The sequence below is a fragment of the Carica papaya genome, chromosome 8 (genome assembly GCF_054855325.1).
Source record: "Carica papaya isolate Zhongbai chromosome 8, ASM5485532v1, whole genome shotgun sequence".
Lineage (NCBI taxonomy): Eukaryota > Viridiplantae > Streptophyta > Magnoliopsida > Brassicales > Caricaceae > Carica > Carica papaya.
The window spans coordinates 18,282,042-18,298,473 of NC_142316.1; the positions used below are offsets into that span (position 1 = coordinate 18,282,042).

General features: G+C 46.4%; 4 non-coding genes and 27 pseudogenes across 4 annotated transcripts; all 31 read left to right on the top strand.

Annotated features, from left to right (window-relative positions):
- Positions 1 to 127: 127 nt before the first annotated feature.
- On the top strand, positions 128 to 246 carry LOC148247206 (5S ribosomal RNA; annotated as a pseudogene).
- Positions 247 to 1,137: 891 nt separating this feature from the next.
- Positions 1,138 to 1,256, top strand: LOC148247207 (5S ribosomal RNA; annotated as a pseudogene).
- Positions 1,257 to 1,465: 209 nt separating this feature from the next.
- LOC148247208 (5S ribosomal RNA) lies at positions 1,466 to 1,584 on the top strand (annotated as a pseudogene).
- A 562-nt stretch (positions 1,585 to 2,146) lies between these two features.
- LOC148247209 (5S ribosomal RNA) lies at positions 2,147 to 2,265 on the top strand. Its single transcript, XR_015815323.1, has one exon. It is a non-coding gene; the product is annotated as a 5S ribosomal RNA (ribosomal RNA).
- A 917-nt stretch (positions 2,266 to 3,182) lies between these two features.
- Positions 3,183 to 3,301, top strand: LOC148247210 (5S ribosomal RNA; annotated as a pseudogene).
- Positions 3,302 to 3,507: 206 nt separating this feature from the next.
- On the top strand, positions 3,508 to 3,626 carry LOC148247211 (5S ribosomal RNA; annotated as a pseudogene).
- A 561-nt stretch (positions 3,627 to 4,187) lies between these two features.
- On the top strand, positions 4,188 to 4,306 carry LOC148247212 (5S ribosomal RNA; annotated as a pseudogene).
- A 205-nt stretch (positions 4,307 to 4,511) lies between these two features.
- Positions 4,512 to 4,630, top strand: LOC148247213 (5S ribosomal RNA; annotated as a pseudogene).
- A 560-nt stretch (positions 4,631 to 5,190) lies between these two features.
- LOC148247214 (5S ribosomal RNA) lies at positions 5,191 to 5,308 on the top strand (annotated as a pseudogene).
- A 203-nt stretch (positions 5,309 to 5,511) lies between these two features.
- LOC148247215 (5S ribosomal RNA) lies at positions 5,512 to 5,630 on the top strand (annotated as a pseudogene).
- Positions 5,631 to 5,839: 209 nt separating this feature from the next.
- LOC148247216 (5S ribosomal RNA) lies at positions 5,840 to 5,958 on the top strand. Its single transcript, XR_015814513.1, has one exon. It is a non-coding gene; the product is annotated as a 5S ribosomal RNA (ribosomal RNA).
- Positions 5,959 to 6,162: 204 nt separating this feature from the next.
- LOC148247217 (5S ribosomal RNA) lies at positions 6,163 to 6,281 on the top strand (annotated as a pseudogene).
- Positions 6,282 to 6,490: 209 nt separating this feature from the next.
- LOC148247218 (5S ribosomal RNA) lies at positions 6,491 to 6,609 on the top strand. The gene has a single exon (XR_015814987.1). It is a non-coding gene; the product is annotated as a 5S ribosomal RNA (ribosomal RNA).
- A 562-nt stretch (positions 6,610 to 7,171) lies between these two features.
- Positions 7,172 to 7,290, top strand: LOC148247219 (5S ribosomal RNA; annotated as a pseudogene).
- A 205-nt stretch (positions 7,291 to 7,495) lies between these two features.
- Positions 7,496 to 7,614, top strand: LOC148247220 (5S ribosomal RNA; annotated as a pseudogene).
- A 562-nt stretch (positions 7,615 to 8,176) lies between these two features.
- On the top strand, positions 8,177 to 8,295 carry LOC148247221 (5S ribosomal RNA; annotated as a pseudogene).
- A 206-nt stretch (positions 8,296 to 8,501) lies between these two features.
- LOC148247222 (5S ribosomal RNA) lies at positions 8,502 to 8,620 on the top strand (annotated as a pseudogene).
- A 560-nt stretch (positions 8,621 to 9,180) lies between these two features.
- On the top strand, positions 9,181 to 9,299 carry LOC148247223 (5S ribosomal RNA; annotated as a pseudogene).
- A 205-nt stretch (positions 9,300 to 9,504) lies between these two features.
- Positions 9,505 to 9,623, top strand: LOC148247224 (5S ribosomal RNA; annotated as a pseudogene).
- Positions 9,624 to 10,156: 533 nt separating this feature from the next.
- Positions 10,157 to 10,275, top strand: LOC148247225 (5S ribosomal RNA; annotated as a pseudogene).
- Positions 10,276 to 10,482: 207 nt separating this feature from the next.
- On the top strand, positions 10,483 to 10,602 carry LOC148247226 (5S ribosomal RNA; annotated as a pseudogene).
- Positions 10,603 to 11,162: 560 nt separating this feature from the next.
- Positions 11,163 to 11,281, top strand: LOC148247227 (5S ribosomal RNA; annotated as a pseudogene).
- A 560-nt stretch (positions 11,282 to 11,841) lies between these two features.
- LOC148247228 (5S ribosomal RNA) lies at positions 11,842 to 11,960 on the top strand (annotated as a pseudogene).
- Positions 11,961 to 12,517: 557 nt separating this feature from the next.
- On the top strand, positions 12,518 to 12,636 carry LOC148247229 (5S ribosomal RNA; annotated as a pseudogene).
- Positions 12,637 to 12,840: 204 nt separating this feature from the next.
- LOC148247230 (5S ribosomal RNA) lies at positions 12,841 to 12,959 on the top strand (annotated as a pseudogene).
- Positions 12,960 to 13,165: 206 nt separating this feature from the next.
- LOC148247231 (5S ribosomal RNA) lies at positions 13,166 to 13,283 on the top strand (annotated as a pseudogene).
- A 203-nt stretch (positions 13,284 to 13,486) lies between these two features.
- LOC148247232 (5S ribosomal RNA) lies at positions 13,487 to 13,605 on the top strand (annotated as a pseudogene).
- A 209-nt stretch (positions 13,606 to 13,814) lies between these two features.
- LOC148247233 (5S ribosomal RNA) lies at positions 13,815 to 13,933 on the top strand. The gene has a single exon (XR_015815101.1). It is a non-coding gene; the product is annotated as a 5S ribosomal RNA (ribosomal RNA).
- Positions 13,934 to 15,141: 1,208 nt separating this feature from the next.
- Positions 15,142 to 15,260, top strand: LOC148247234 (5S ribosomal RNA; annotated as a pseudogene).
- A 560-nt stretch (positions 15,261 to 15,820) lies between these two features.
- Positions 15,821 to 15,939, top strand: LOC148247235 (5S ribosomal RNA; annotated as a pseudogene).
- A 209-nt stretch (positions 15,940 to 16,148) lies between these two features.
- On the top strand, positions 16,149 to 16,267 carry LOC148247236 (5S ribosomal RNA; annotated as a pseudogene).
- Positions 16,268 to 16,432: the final 165 nt, after the last annotated feature.

Below are 16,432 nucleotides of genomic sequence, written 5' to 3' on the forward strand. Positions count from 1 at the left end.
AGAATCAGTGGCATTTTAATCGATATTATAACGAGAAGGAGAGGTGCAGTGTGAACGCACAAGGAAACAAATGATGGGAGGGGAGGAGGGAAGAAGGAGTGTATGTATTTTCAGCACGAAATTAAACAGGTGCGGTCACACCAGCACAAATGCACCGGATCCCATCATAACTCCGCAGTTAAGTGTGCTTTGGCGAAAGTAGTACAATGATAGGTTACCTCCAGGGAAGTTCTCGTGTTGCACCCATTTTCTTTTTTTCAGATGTGCCGTTCGACGTTACGCGTGACTTTAATTATGGTCCGCAGATTTATTCGCAAATGTGAGTCACGGCGCCGTGGCATTTTACTTGATATTTGAACGAGAAGGAGAGGTGCAGTGCGCACGCACAAGGAAACAAATGACGGGAGGGGGGATGGAGGGAGAAAAAGTGTATGTATTTGCATCGCAGAATGAAACATGAGCAATCATACCAGCACCAATGCAACGGATTCTATCAGAACTCCGCAAGTTAAGGGTGCTTGGGCGATAGTAGCACTAGGATGGGTGACCTCCTGCGAAGTCCTTATATTTCACCAATTTTCTTAGGAAGTCCTCGTGTTGCACCCATTTTTTTGCAGATGATTCTTTCGACGATACGCGCGACTTGAATTATGGTCCTCAGGTTTATTCGCAAATGTGAGTCACGGCACCGTAGCATTTTACTTTATATTAGAAGGAGCACGGGAGGTGCAGTGCGCACGCACAAGGAAACAAATGACGGGAGGGGGGATGGAGGGAGAAAAAGTGTATGTATTTGCAGCGCAGAATGAAACATGAGCAATTATACCAGCACCAATGCAACGGATTCTATCAGAACTCCGCAAGTTAAGGGTGCTTGGGCGAGAGTAGCACTAGGATGGGTGACCTCCTGCGAAGTCCTTTTGATGCACCCATTTTTTTGCAGATGATTCTTTCGACGATACGCGTGACTTGAATTGTGGTGCTCAGGTTTATTCGCAAAAGTGAGTCACGGCACCGTAGCATTTTACTTTATATTAGAAGGAGCACGGGAGGTGCAGTGCGCACGCACAAGGAAACAAATGACGGGAGGGGGAAGAAAGGGGAATGAGTTTATGTATTTGCAGCGCAAAATTAAACAGGTGCGATCATACCACCACAAATGGACCGGATCCCATCAGAACTCCGCAGTTAAGTGTGCTTTGGGAAAAGTAGTACAATGATGAGTTACCTCGTGGGAAGTTCTCGTGTTGCACCCATTTTCTTTTTTTAAGATGTGTCGTTCGACGTTACGCGCGACTTTAATTATGGTCCGCAGATTTATTCGCAAATGTGAGTCACGGCGCCGTGACATTTTACTTGATATTTGAACGAGAACGAGAGGTGCAGTGCGCACGCACAAGGAAACAAATGACGGGAGGGGGAAGAAAGGAGAAGGAGTTTATGTATTTGCAGCGCAAAATTAAATAGGTGCGATCATCCCAGCACTAATGCATCGGATCCCAGTAGAACTCCGCAGTTAAGTGTGCTTGGGCGAGAGTAGTACTCGGATGGGTGACCTCCTTGGAAATCCACGTGTCGCACTAATTTTTTTTTCAGACAGGTCGTACGACGTTACGCGCGACTGGAACTAGGGTCCACTTGTTTATATGCAAATGTGAGTCAAGAAGCAGGGACATTTTAATCAATATTAGAATGAGAAGGAGAGATGCAGAGTGCACGCACAAGGAAACAAATGACGGGAGGGGGGATAGAGGGAGAAAAAGTGTATGTATTTGCAGCACAGAATGAAACATGAGCAATCATACCAGCACCAATGTAACGGATTCTATTAGAACTCTGCAAGTTAAGAATGCTTTGGCGAGAGTAGCACTAGGATGGGTGACCTCCTGCGAAGTCCTTATATTTAACCCATTTTCTTAAGAAGTCCTCGTGTTGTACCCATTTTTTTGCAGATGATTCTTTCGACGATACGCGCGACTTGAATTATGGTCCTCAGGTTTATTCGCAAATGTGAGTCATGGCACCTTAGCATTTTACTTGATATTAGAACGAGCACGGGAGGTGCAGTGCGCACGCACAAGGAAAGAAATGACGGGAGGGGGAAGAAAGGAGAAGGAGTTTATGTATTTGCAGCGCGGAATTAAACAGGTGCGATCATACCAGCACTAATGCACCGGATCCCATCAGAACTCTGCAGTTAAGTGTGCTTGGGCGAGAGTAGTACTCGGATGGGTGACCTCCTAGGAAGTCCTCGTGTCGCACTAATTTCTTTTCAGACGGGTCGTTCGACGTTACGCGCGACTGGAACTCGGGTCCACTGGTTTATACGCAAATGTCAGTCAAGAAGCAGGGGTATTTTAATCGATATTAGAATGAGAAGGAGAGATGCAGAGTGCACGCACAAGGAAACAAATGACGGGAGGGGGGATGGAGGGAGAAAAAGTGTATGTATTTGCAGCGCAGAATGAAACATGAGCAATCATACCAGCACCAATGCAACGGATTCTTTCAGAACTCTGCAAGTTAAGGGTGCTTGGGCGAGAGTAGCACTAGGATGGGTGACCTCCTGCGAAGTCCTTATATTTCACCCATTTTCTTAGGAAGTCCTCGTGTTGCACCCATTTTTTTGCAGATGATTCTTTCGACGATACGCGCGAGTTGAATTATGGTCCTCAGGTTTATTCGCAAATGTGAGTCACGGCACCGTAGCATTTTACTTTATATTAGAACGAGCACGGGAGGTGCAGTGCGCACGCACAAAAAAACAAATGACGGGAGGGGGGATGGAGGGAGAAAAAGTGTATGTATTTGCAGCGCAGAATGAAACATGAGCAATCATACCAGCACCAATGCAACGGATTCTATCAGAACTCCGCAAGTTAAGGGTGCTTGGGCGAGAGTAGCACTAGGATGGGTGACCTCCTGCGAAGTCCTTATATTTCACAAATTTTCTTAAGAAGTCCTTGTGTTGCACCCATTTTTTTGCAGATGATTCTTTCGACGATACGCGTGACATGAATTATGGTCCTCAGGTTTATTCGCAAATATGAGTCACGGCACCGTAGCATTTTACTTTATATTAGAAGGAGCACGGGAGGTGCAGTGCGCACGCACAAGGAAACAAATGACGGGAGGGGGAAGAAAGGGGAATGAGTTTATGTATTTGCAGTGCGAAATTAAACAGGTGGGATCATACCAGCACTAATGCATCGGATCCCATTAGAAATCCGCAGTGAAGTGTGCTTGGGCGAGATTAGTACTCGGATGGGTGACCTCCTGGGAAGTCCTCGTGTCACACAAATTTCTTTTCAGACGGGTTGTTCGACGTTACGCGCGTCTGGAACTAGGGTTCGCTGGTTTATACGCAAATGTGAGTCAAGAAGTAGGGGCATTTTAAATCGATATTAGAACGAGAATGAGAGGTGAAGTGTGAACGCCCAAGGAAACAAATGACGGGAGGGGGAAGAAAGGAAAATGAGTGTATGTATTTGCAGCCCGAATTTAAACATGTGCGATCTTACCAGCACTAAAGCCCCGGATCCCATCAGAGCTCCGCAGTTAAGTGTGCTTGGGCGAGAGTAGTACTCGGATGGGTGACCACTTGGGAAGCCCTCGTGTTGCACCTATTTTTTTTCGGATGGGTTTTTCGACGTTACCCGCGAATGGAATTATAAACCGCTGGTTCATTTGCAAAGGTGAGTCACGGTGCCGGGGCATATTACTTGATATTAGAACGAGAAAGAGAGATGCAGAGCGCACGCACAAGGAAACATATGACGGGAGGGGGGATGGAGGGAGAAAAAGTGTATGTATTTGCAGCGCAGAATGAAACATGAGCAATCATACCAGCACCAATGCAACGGATTCTATCAGAACTTCGCAAGTTAAGGGTGCTTGGGCGAGAGTAGCACTAGGATGGGTAACCTCCTGCGAAGTCCTTATATTTCACCAATTTTCTTAGGAAGTCCTCGTGTTGCACCCATTTTTTTGCAGATGATTCTTTCGACGTTACGCGCAACTTGAATTATGGTTCTCATGTTTATTCGCAAATGTGAGTCACGGCGCTGTAGCATTTTACTTGATATTAGAACGAGAACGGGAGGTGCAGTGCGCACGCACAAGGAAACAAATGACGGGAGGGGGAAGAAAGGGGAATGAGTTTATGTATTTGCAGCGCAAAATTAAACGGGTGCAATCATACCAGCACTAATGCACCGGATCCCATCAGAACTCCGCAGTGAAGTGTGCTTGGGCGAGATTAGTACTCGGATGGGTGACCTCCTGGGAAGTCCTCGTGTCGCACCAATTTTTTTTCAAACGGGTCGTTCGACGTTACACGCGTCTGGAACTAGGGTCGGCTGGTTTATACGCAAGTGTGAGTCAAGAAGCAGGGGCATTTTAAACGATATTAGAACGAGAATGAGAGGTGAAGTGTGAACGCACAAGGAAACAAATGACGGGAGGGGGAAGAAATGAGAAGGAGTGTATGTATTTACAGCACGAAATTAAACAGGTGCGATCATACCAGCACTAAAGCTCCGGATCCCATCAGAACTCCGCTGTTAAGTGTGCTTGGGCGAGAGTATTACTCGGATGGGTCACCACCTGGAAAGCCCTCGTGTTGTACCTATTTTTTTTCGGATGGGTTGTTCGACGTTACGCGCGAATGGAATTATAAACCGCTGGTTCATTTACAAAGGTGAGTCACGGTGCCGGGGCATATTACTTGATATTAGAACGAGAAAGAGAGATGCAGAGTGCACGCACAAGGAAACAAATGACGGGAAGGGGATGGAAGCAGAAAAAGTGTATGTATTTGCAGTGCAGAATGAAACATGAGGGATCATACCAGCACTAATACAACGGATTCTATCAGAACTCTGCAGTTAATGGTGCTTGGGCGAAAAAAGTTCTCGGATGGGTGACCTCTTGCGAAGTCCTTATATTTCACCCACTTTCTTGGGAAGTCCTCGTGTTGCACCCGTCTTTCTGCAGATGATTCTTTCGACGTTATGCGCGACTTGATTTATGGTCCGCAGGTTTATTCGCAAATGTGAGTCACGGTGCTGTGGCATTTTACTTGATATTAGAACGAGTACGGGAGGTGCAGTGCGCACGCACAAGGAAACAAATGACGGGATGAGGAAGAAACGAGAATGTGTGTATGTATTTGAAGCGCAAAATTAAACAAGTGGCATCATACCAGCACTACTGCACTGGATCCCATCACAACTCTGCAGTTAAGTGTGCTTGGGCGAGAGTAGTACTCGGATGGGTGACCTCTTGGGAAGTCCTCGTATCGCAACAATTTTTTTTCAGATGGGTCGTTCGACGTTAGGCGCGACTGGAACTATGGTCCGCTGGTTTATACGCAAATGTGAGTCAAGAATCAGGGGCATTTTAATCGATATTAGAACGAGAAGGAGATGTGCAGTGTGAACGCACAAGGAAACAAATGATGGGAGGGGAGAGGGAATAAGGAGTGTATGTATTTTCAGCACGAAATTAAACAGGTGCGGTCACACCAGCACAAATGCACCGGATCCCATCAGAACTACGCAGTTAAGTGTGCTTTGGCGAAAGTAGTACAATGATGGGTTACTTCCTGGGAAGTTCTCGTGTTGCACCCATTTTCTTTTTTTCAGAAGTGTCGTTCGACGTTACGCGCGACTTTAATTATGGTCCGCAGATTTATTCGCAAATGTGAGTCACGGCGCCGTGGTATTTTACTTGATATTTGAACGAGAACGAGAGGTGCAGTGCGCACGCACAAGGAAACAAATGACGGGAGGGGGAAGAAAGGAGAATGAGTTTATGTATTTGCAGCGCGAAATTAAACGGGTGCGGTCATACCAGCACTAATGCACCGGATCCCATCAGAACTCCGCAGTTAAGTGTGCTTGGGCGAGAGTAGTACTCGGATGGGTGACCTCTTGTGAAGTCCTCGTGTCGCACCAATTTTTTATCAGACGGGTCGTTCGACGTTAAGCGCGACTGGAACTACAATCTGCTGGTTTATACGCAAATGTTAGTCAAGAATATGGGGCATTTTAATCGATATTAGAACGAGAAGGAGAGGTGCAGTGTGAACGCACAAGGAAACAAATGATGGGAGGGGGGGAGGGAAGAAGGAGTGTATATATTTTATGCCCGAAATTAAACAGGTGCGCTCACACCAGCACAAATGCACCGGATCCCATCAGAACTCCGCAGTTAAGTGTGCTTTGACGAAAGTAGTACAATGATGGGTTACCTCCTTGGAAGTTCTCGTGTTGCACCCATTTTCTTTTTTTCAAATGTGCCGTTCGACGTTACGCGCGACTTTAATTATGGTCCACAGATTTATTCGCAAATGTGAGTCACGGTGCTGTGGCATTTTACTTGATATTTGAACGAGAACGAGAGGTGCAGTGCGCACGCACAAGGAAACAAATGACGGGAGGGGGAAGAACGGAGAAGTAGTTTATGTATTTGCAGTGCGAACTTAAACAGGTGCGATCAAACCAGCACAAATGCACCGGATCCCATCAGAACTCCGCAATTAAGTGTGCTTGGGCGAGAGTAGTACTCGGATGGGTGACCTCCTGGGAAGTCCTCGTGTCGCACTAAATTTTTTTTTCAGACGGGTCGTTCGACGTTACGCGCGACTGGAAATAGGGTCCACTGGTTTATATGCAAATGTGAGTCAAGAAGCCGGGACATTTTAATCGATATTAGAACGAGAATGAGAGATGCAGAGTGCACGCACAAGGGAACAAATGACGGGAGGGGGGATGGAGGGAGAAAAAGTGTATGTATTTGCAGCGCAGAATGAAACATGAGCAATCATACCAGCACCAATGCAACGGATTCTATCAGAACTCCGCAAGTTAAGGGTGCTTGGCCGAGAATAGCACTAGGAATGGTGACCTCCTGCGAAGTCCTTATATTTCAAACATTTTCTTAGGAAGTCCTCGTGTTGCACCCATTTTTTGCAGATGATTCTTTTGACGTTACGCGCGACGTGAATTATGGTCCTTAGGTTTTTTCGCAAATGTGAGTCACGGCGCTGTAGCATTTTACTTGATATTAGAACGAGAACGGGAGCTGCAGTGCGCACGCACAAGGAAACAAATGACGAGAGGGGGACGAAAGGGGAATGAGTTTATGTATTTGCAGCGGGAAATTAAACAGGTGCAATCATTCCAGCAGTAATGCAACGGATCCCATCAGAACTCCGCAGTTAAGTGTGCTTGGGCGAGAGTAGTACTCGGATGGGTGACCTCTTGGGAAGTCGTCGTGTCGCACCAATTTATTTTCAGACAGGTCGTTCGACGTTACGCGCGACTGGAACTAGGGTCCGCTGGTTTATACGCAAATGTGAGTCAAGAAGCAGGGGCATTTTAATCGATATTAGAACGAGAATGAGAGGTGAAGTGTGAACGCACAAGGAAACAAATGACCGGAGGGGGAAGAAAGGAGAAGGAGTGTATGTATTTGCAGCGCGAAATTAAACAGGTGCGATCATACCAGCTCTAAAGACCCGGATCCCATCTGAACTCCGCACTTAAGTGTGCTTGGGCGAGAGTAGTACTCGGATGGGTGACAACTTGGGAAGCCCTCGCGTTGCACCTATTTTTTTCAGATGGGTTGTTCGACATTACGCGCGAATAGAATTATAAACCGCTGGATCATTTGCAAAGGTGAGTCACTGTGCCGGGGCATATTACTTGATATTAGAACGAGAAAGAGAGATGCAGAGTGCACGCACAAGGAAACAAATGACGGGGGGGGGGGGGATGGGAGGAGAAAGAGTGTATGTATTTGCAGTGCAGAATGAAACATGAGGGTTCATACCAGCACTAATGCAACGGATTCTATCAGAACTCCGCAGTTAAGGGTGCTTGGCCGAGAAAAGTACTCGGATGGGTGACCTCCTGCGAAGTCCTTATATTTCACCCATTTTCTTAGGAAGTCCTCGTGTTGCACCTATTTTTCTGCAGATGATTCTTTCGACGTTACGCGCGACTTAAATTATGGTCCTCAGGTTTATTCGCAAATGTGAGTCACGGCGCCGTGGCATTTTACTTGATATTAGAACGAGAACGGGAGGTGCAGTGCGCACGCACAAGGAAACAAATGACGGGAGGGGGAAGAAAAGGGAATGAGTTTATGTATTTGCAGCGCGAAATTAAACAGGTGCGATCATACAAGCACTAATGCACCGGATCCCATCAGAACTCCGCAGTTATGTGTGCTTGGGCGAGATTAGTACTCGGATGGATAACATCCTGGGAAGTCCTCGTGTCGCACCAATTTTTTTTTCAGACGGGTCGTTCAACGTTACGCATGTCTGGAACTAGGGTCCGCTGGTTTATACGCAAATCTGAGTCAAGAAGCAGGGGCATTTTAATCGATATTAGAACGAGAATGAGAGGTGAAGTGTGAACGCACAAGGAAACAAATGACGGGAGGGGGAAGAAAGGAGAAGGAGTGTATGTATTTGCAGTGTGAAATTAAACAGGTCCGATTATACCAGCACTAAAGCTCCGGATCCCATCAGAACTCCGTAGTTAAGTGTGCTTGGGCGAGAGTAGTACTCGGATGGGTGACCACTTGGGAAGCCCTCGTGTTGCACCAATTTTTTTTCGGATGGGTTATTCGACGTTACGCGCGAATGGAATTATAAACCGCTGGTTCATTTGCAAAGGTGAGTCACGGTGCCGGGGCATATTACTTGATATTAGAACAAGAAAGAGAGATGCAGAGTGCACGCACAAGGAAACAAATGACGGGAGGGGGGATGGAAGGAGAAAGAGTGTATGTATTTACAGTGCAGAATGAAACATGAGGGATCATACCAGCACTAATGCAACGGATTCTATCAGAACTCCGTTGGTAAGGGTGCTTGGGCGAGAGTAGTACTAGCATGGGTTACCTCCTGCGAAGTCCTTATATTTCACCCATTTTCTTGTGAAGTTCTCGTGTTGCACCCATTTTTTTGCAGATAATTCTTTCGACATTACGCGCGACTTGAATTATGGTCCTCAGGTTTATTCGCAAATGTGAGTCACGGCGCCGTGGCATTTTACTTGATATTAGAACGAGAACGGGAGGTGCAGTGCGCACGCACAAGGAAACAAATGACGGGAGGGGGAAGAAAGGGGAATGAGTTTATGTATTTGTAGCGCAAAATTAAACGGGTGCGATCATACCAGCACAAATGCACCAGATCCCATCAGAACTCCGCAATTAAGTGTGCTTAGGCGAGATTTGTACTCGGATGGGTGACCTCCTGGGAAGTCCTTGTGTCGCACCAATTTTTTTTCAGACGGGTCATTCGACGTTAGGCGCGTCTGGAACTAGGGTCCGCTTGTTTATACGCAAATGTGAGTCTATAAGCAGGGGCATTTTAATCGATATTAGAACGAGAATGAGAGGTGAAGTGTTAACGCACAAGGATACAAATGACTGGAGGGGGAAGAAAGGAGAAGGAGTGTATGTATTTGCAGCGCGAAATTAAACAGGTGCGATCATACCAGCACTAAAGCCCCGGATCCCATCAGAACTCCGCAGTTAAGTGTGCTTGGGCGAGAGTAGTACTCGGATAGGTGACCACTTGGGAAGCCCTCGTGTTGTACCTATTTTTTTTTCGGATTGGTTGTTCGACGTTACGCGCGAATGGAATTATAAACCGCTGGTTCATTTGCAAAGGTGAGTCACAGTGCGGGGGCATATTACTTGATATTAGAACGAGAAAGAGAGATGCAGAGTGCACGCACAAGGAAACAAATGACGGGAGGGGGGATGGGAGGAGAAAGTGTGTATGTATTTGCAGTGCAGAATGAAACATGAGGGATCATACCAGCACTAATGCAACGGATTCTATCAGAACTCCGCAGTTAAGTGTCCTTTGGCGAAAGTAGTATAATGATGGGTTACCTCCTTGGAAGTTCTCGTGTTGCACCCATTTTCTTTTTTTCAGATGTGCCGTTCGACCTTACGCGCGACCTTAATTATGGTCCGCAGATTTATTCGCAAATGTGAGTCACGGCGCCGTGGCATTTTACTTGATATTTGAGCGAGAACGAGAGGTGCAGTGCGCACGCACAAGAAAACAAATGATGGGAGGTGGAATAAAGGAGAAGGAGTTTATGTATTTGCAGCGAAATTAAACAGGTTCGATCATACCAGCACTAATGCACCGGATCCCATCAGAACTCCGCAGTTATGTATGCTTGGGTGAGAGTAGTACTCGAATGGGTTACCTCTTGGGAAATCCTCGTGTCGCACTAATTTTTTTTTCAGACGGGTCGTTCGACGTTACGCGCGACTGGAACAAGGGTCCACTGGTTTATACGCAAATGTGAGTCAAGAAGCAGGAGCATTTTAATCGATATTAGAACGAGAAAGAGAGATGCAGAGTGCACGCACAAGGAAACAAATGATGGGAGGGGGGATGGAGGTAGAGAAAGTATATGTATTTGCAGCACAGAATGAAACATGAGCAATCATACCAGCACCAATGCAACGGATTCTATCAGAACTCCGCAAGTTAAAGGTGCTTGGGCGAGAGTAGTACCCGGATGGGTGACCTCCTGGGAAGTCCTCGTGTCGCCTTAATTTTTTTTTTCAGACGGGTCGTTCGACGTTATGTGCGACTGCAACTAGGGTCCCCTGGTTTATACGCAAATGTGAGTCAAGAAGTAGGGGCATTTTAATCGATATTAGAACGAGAAGGAGAGATGCAGAGTGCACGCGCAAGGAAACAAATGACGGGAGGGGGAGGGAAGGAGAAAGAGTGTATGTATTTTCAGCACGAAAGGAAACAGGTGCGATCATACTAGTACTAATGCATCGAATTCTATCAGAACTCCGTAGGTAAGGTGCTTGGGCGAGAGTAGTACTAGCATGGGTTACCTCCTGCGAAGTCCTTATATTTCACCCATTTTATTGTGAAGTCCTCGTGTTGCACCCATTTTTTAACAGATGATTCTTTCGACGTTACGCGCAACTTGAATTATGGTCCTCAGGTTAATTCGCAAATGTGAGTCACGACACCGTAGTATTTTACTTGATATTAGAACGAGCACGGGAGGTGCAGTGCGCACGCACAAGGAAAGAAATGACGGGAGGGGGAAGAAAGGAGAAGGAGTTTATGTATTTGCAGCGCGGAATTAAACGGGTGCGATCATACCAGCACTAATGCACTGGATCCCATCAGAACTCTGCAGTTAAGTTTGCTTGGCCGAGAGTAGTACTCGGATGGGTGACCTCTTGGGAAGTCCTTGTGTCGCACTAATTTTTTTTTCAGACGGGTCGTTCGACGTTACGCGCGACTGGAACTATGGTTCGCTGGTTTATACGCAAATGTGAGTCAAGAAGCAGGGGCATTTTAATAGATATTAGAACGAGAAGGAGAGGTGCAGTGTGTACGCACAAGGAAACAATTGATGGGAGGGGGAGGGAAGGAGAAGGAGTGTATGTATTTTCAGCACGAAATGAAACAAGTGCGATCAGACCAGCACCAATGCTTCGGATTCTATCAGAACTCCGTAGGTAATGGTGCTTGGGCGAGAGTAGTACTAGCATGGGTTACCTCCTGGGAAGTCCTTATATTTCACCCATTTTCTTGTGAAGTCCTCGTGTTGCACCCATTTTTTTGCAGATGATTCTTTCGACATTACGCGCGACTTGAATTATGGTCCTCAAGTTTATTCGTAAATGTGAGTCACGGCGCCGTGGCATTTTACTTGATATTTGAATGAGAACGTAAGGTGCATTGCGCACGTACATGGAAACAAATGACGGGAGGGGGAAGAAAGGAGAAGGATTTTATGTATTTGCAGCGTGAAATTAAACAGGTGCGATCATACCAGCACTAATGCACCAGATTCCATTAAAACTCCGCAGTTAAGTGTGCTTGGGCGAGATTAGTACTCGAATGGGTGACCTCCTGGGAAGTCCTCGTGTCGCACTAATTCTTTTTTTCAAACGGGTCGTTCGACGTTACGCGCGACTGGAACTAGGGTCCACTGGTTTATACGCAAATATGAGTCAAGAAGCAGGGGCATTTTAATCGATATTAGAACGAGAAGGAGAGATTCAGAGTGCACGCACATGGAAACAAATGACGGGAGGGGGGATGGAGGGAGAAAAAGTGTATGCAGCGCAGAATGAAACATGAGCAATCATACTAGCTCCAATGCAACGGATTCTATCAGAACTCCGCAAGTTAAGGGTGCTTGGGCGAGAGTTGCACTAGGATGGGTGACCTCCTGCGAAGTCCTTATATTTCACCAATTTTCTTAGGAAGTCCTCGTGTTGCACCCATTTTTTTGCAGATAATTCTTTCGACGACACGCGCGAGTTGAATTATGGTCCTCAGGTTTATTCGCAAATGTGAGTCACGGCACCGTAGCATTTTACTTGATATTAGAACGAGCACGGGAGGTGCAGTGCGCACGCACAAGGAAACAAATGACGGGAGGGGGAAGAAAGGGGAATGAGTTTATGTATTTTCAGCGCGAAATTAAACAGGTGCTATCATACCAGCACTAATGCACCGGATCCCATCAAAACTCCACAGTTAAGTGTGCATGGGCGAGATTAGTACTCGGATGGGTGACCTCCTGGGAAGTCTTCATGTCGCACCAATTTTTTTTCAGACGTGTCGTTCGACGTTACGCGCGTCTGGAACTAGGGTCCGCTGGTTTATACGCAAATGTGAGTCAAGAAGCAGGGACATTTTAATCAATACTAGAACGAGAAGGAGACATGAAGTGTGAACGCACAAGGAAACAAATGACGGAAGGGGAAGAAAGGAGAATGAGTGTATGTATTTGCAGCGCGGAATTAAACAGGTGCGATCATACCAGCACTAAAGCCCCGGATCCCATAAGAACTCCGCAGTTAGGTGTGCTTGGGCGAGAGTAGTACTCGGATGGGTGACCACTTGGGAAGCCTTCGTGTTGCACCTTTTTTTTTTCGGATGGGTTGTTCGACGTTATGCGCGAATGGAATTATAAACTGCTGGTTTATTCGCAAAGGTGAGTCACGGTGCCGGGGCATATTACTTGATATTAGAACGAGTACGGGAGGTGCAATGCGCACGCACAAGGAAACAAATGACGGGAGGAGGAAGAAAAGAGAAGGAGTGTATGTATTTGAAGCGCAAAATTAAACAAGTGGCATCATACCAGCACTAATGCACTGGATCCCATCAGAACTCTGCAGTTAAGTGTGCTTGGGCGAGAGTAGTACTCAGATGGGTGACCTCTTGAGAAGTTCTCGTATCGCAACAATTTTTTTTCAGATGGGTCGTTCGACGTTACGCGCGACTGGAACTATGGTCCACTGGTTTATACGCAAATGTGAGTCAAGAATCAGGGGCATTTTAATCGATATTAGAACGAGAAGGAGAGGTGAAGTGTGAACGCACAAGGAAACAAATGATGGGAGGGGGGAGGGAAGAGGGAGTGTATGTATTTTCAGCACGAAATTAAGCAGGTGCGGTCACACCAGCACAAATGCACCGGATCCCATCAGAACTCCGCAGTTAAGTATGCTTTGGCGAGAGTAGTACAATGATGGGTTACCTCCTGGGAAGTTCACGTGTTGCACCCATTTTGTTTTTTTCAGATATGCCATTCGACGTTACGCGCAACTTTAATTATGGTCCGCAGATTTATTCGCAAATGTGAGTCACGGCGCCGTGGCATTTTACTTGATATTTGAACGAGAACGAGAGGTGCAGTGCGCAAGCACAAGGAAACAAATGACGGGAGGGGGAAGAAAGGAGAAGGAGTTTATGTATTTGCAGCGCGAAATTAAACAGGTGCGATCATACCAACACTAATGCACCGGATCACATCAGAACTCCGCAGTTAAGTGTGCTTGGGCGAGAGTAGTACTCGGATGGGTGACCTCCTGGGAAGTTCTCGTGTCGCACTAATTTTTTTTTCAGATGGGTCGTTCGACGTTACGCGCGACTGGAACTAGGGTCCACTGGTTTATACACAAATGTGAGTCAAGAAGCATGGGCATTTTAATCAATATTAGAACGAGAAGGAGAGATGCAGAGTGCACGCACAAGGAAACAAATGACGGGAGGGGGGATGGAGGGAGAAAAAGTGACGTATTTGCAGCGCAGAATGAAACATGAGCAATCATACCAGCACCAATGCAACGGATTCTATCAGAACTCCGCAAGTTAAGGGTGCTTGGGCGAGAGTAGCACTAGGATGGGTGACCTCCTGCGAAGTCCTTATATTTTACCCATTTTCTTAGGAAGTCCTCGTGTTCACCCATTTTTTTGCAGATGATTCTTTCGAAGATACGCACGACTTGAATTATGGTCCTCATATTTATTCGCAAATGTGAGTCACGGCACCGTAGCATTTTACTTGATATTAGAACGAGCACGGTAGGTGCAGTGCGCACGCACAAGGAAACAAATGACGGGAGGAGGAAGAAAAGAGAAGGAGTGTATGTATTTGAAGCGCAAAATTAAACAAGTTGCATCATACCAGCACTAATGCACTGGATCCCATCAGAACTCTGCAGTTAAGGGTGCTTGGGGGAGAGTAATGCTCGAATGGGTGACCTCTTGGAAGTCCTCATATCGTAAAAAATTCTTTTCAGATGGGTCGTTCGACGTTACTTGCGACTAGGACTATGGTCCGCTGGTTTATACGCAAATGTGAGTCAAGAAAAAGGGGCATTTTAATCGATATTAGAACGAGAAGGAGTGGTGCAGTGTGAACGCACAAGGAAACAAATGATGGGAGGTGGGGAGGGAAGAAGGAGTGTATGTATTTTCAGCACGAAATTAAACAGGTGCGGTCACACCAGCATAAATGCACCGGATCCCATCAGAACTTTGCAGGTAAGTGTGCTTTGGCGAAAGTAGTACAATGATGGGTTACCTTTGGGAAGTTCTCGTGTTGCACCCATTTTCCTTTTTTCAGATATGCCGTTCGACATTACGTGCGACTTTAATTATGGTCCGCAGATTTATTCGCAAATGTGAGTCACGGCATCGTGGCATTTTACTTGATATTTGAACGAGAACGAGAGGTGCAGTGCACACGCACAAGGAAACAAATGACGGGAGGCGATAGAAAGGAGAAGGAGTTTATGTATTTGCAGGCGAAATTAAACAGGTGCGATCATACCAGCACTAATGCACTGGATCCCATCAGAACTCCGCAGTTAAGTGTGCTTCGGCGAGAGTAGTACTCGGATGGGTGACCTCTTGGAAAGTCCTCGTGTCGCACTAATTTTTTTTTCAGACGGGTCGTTCAACGTTACGCGCGACTGGAGCTAGGGTCCACTGGTTTATACGCAAATGTGAGTCAAGAAGCAGGAGCATTTTAATCGATATTAGAACGAGAAGGAGAGGTGCAGTGTGAACGCACAAGGAAACAATTGATGGGAGGGGGAGGGAAGGAGAAGGAGTGTATGTATTTTCAGCACGAAATGAAACAGGTGCGATCAGACCAGCACCAATGCTTCGGATTCTATCAGAACTCCGTAGGTAATGGTGCTTGGGCGAGAGTAGTACTAGCATGGGTTACCTCCTGCGAAGTCCTTATATTTCACCCATTTTCTTGTGAAGTCCTCGTGTCGCCCCAATTTTTTTTCAGACGGGTCGTTCGACGTTACGCACGTCTGAAACTAGGGTCCGCTGGTTTATACGCAAATGTGAGTCAAGAATCAGGGGCATTTTAATCGATATTAGAACGAGAATGAGAGGTGAAGTGTGAACGCACAAGGAAACAAATGACGAGAGGGGGAAGAAAGGAGAAGGAGTGTATGTATTTGTAGCGCGAAATTAAACAGGTGCCATTATACCAGCACTAAAGCTCCGAATCTCAATAAAACTCCGCAGTTAAGTGTGCTTGGGCGAGGGTAGTACTCGGATGGTTGACCACCTGGGAAGTCCTCGTGTTGCACCCATTTTCTTTTTTACAGATGTGCCGTTCGACGTTACGCGCGACTTTAATTATGGTCTGCAGATTTATTCGCAAATGTGAGTCACGGCGCCGTGGCATTTTACTTGATATTTGAACGAGAACGAGAGGTGCAGTGCGCACGCACAAGGAAACAAATGTCGGGAGGGGAAAGAAAGGAGAAGGAGTTTATGTATTTGCAGCACGAAATTAAACAGTTGCGATCATACCAGCACTAATGCACCGGATCCCATCAGAACTCCGCAATTAATTGTGCTTTGGCGAGAGTTGTACTCGGATGGGTGACCTCTTGGGAAGTCCTCGTGTCGCACTAATTTTTTTTTCAGACGGGTCGTTCGACGTTACGCGCGACTGGAACTAGGGTCCACTGGTTTATACACAAATGTGAGTCAAGAAGCAGGGGCATTTTAATCAATATTATAACGAGAATGAGAGATGCAGAGTGCACGCACAAGGAAACAAATGACGGGAGGGGGGAT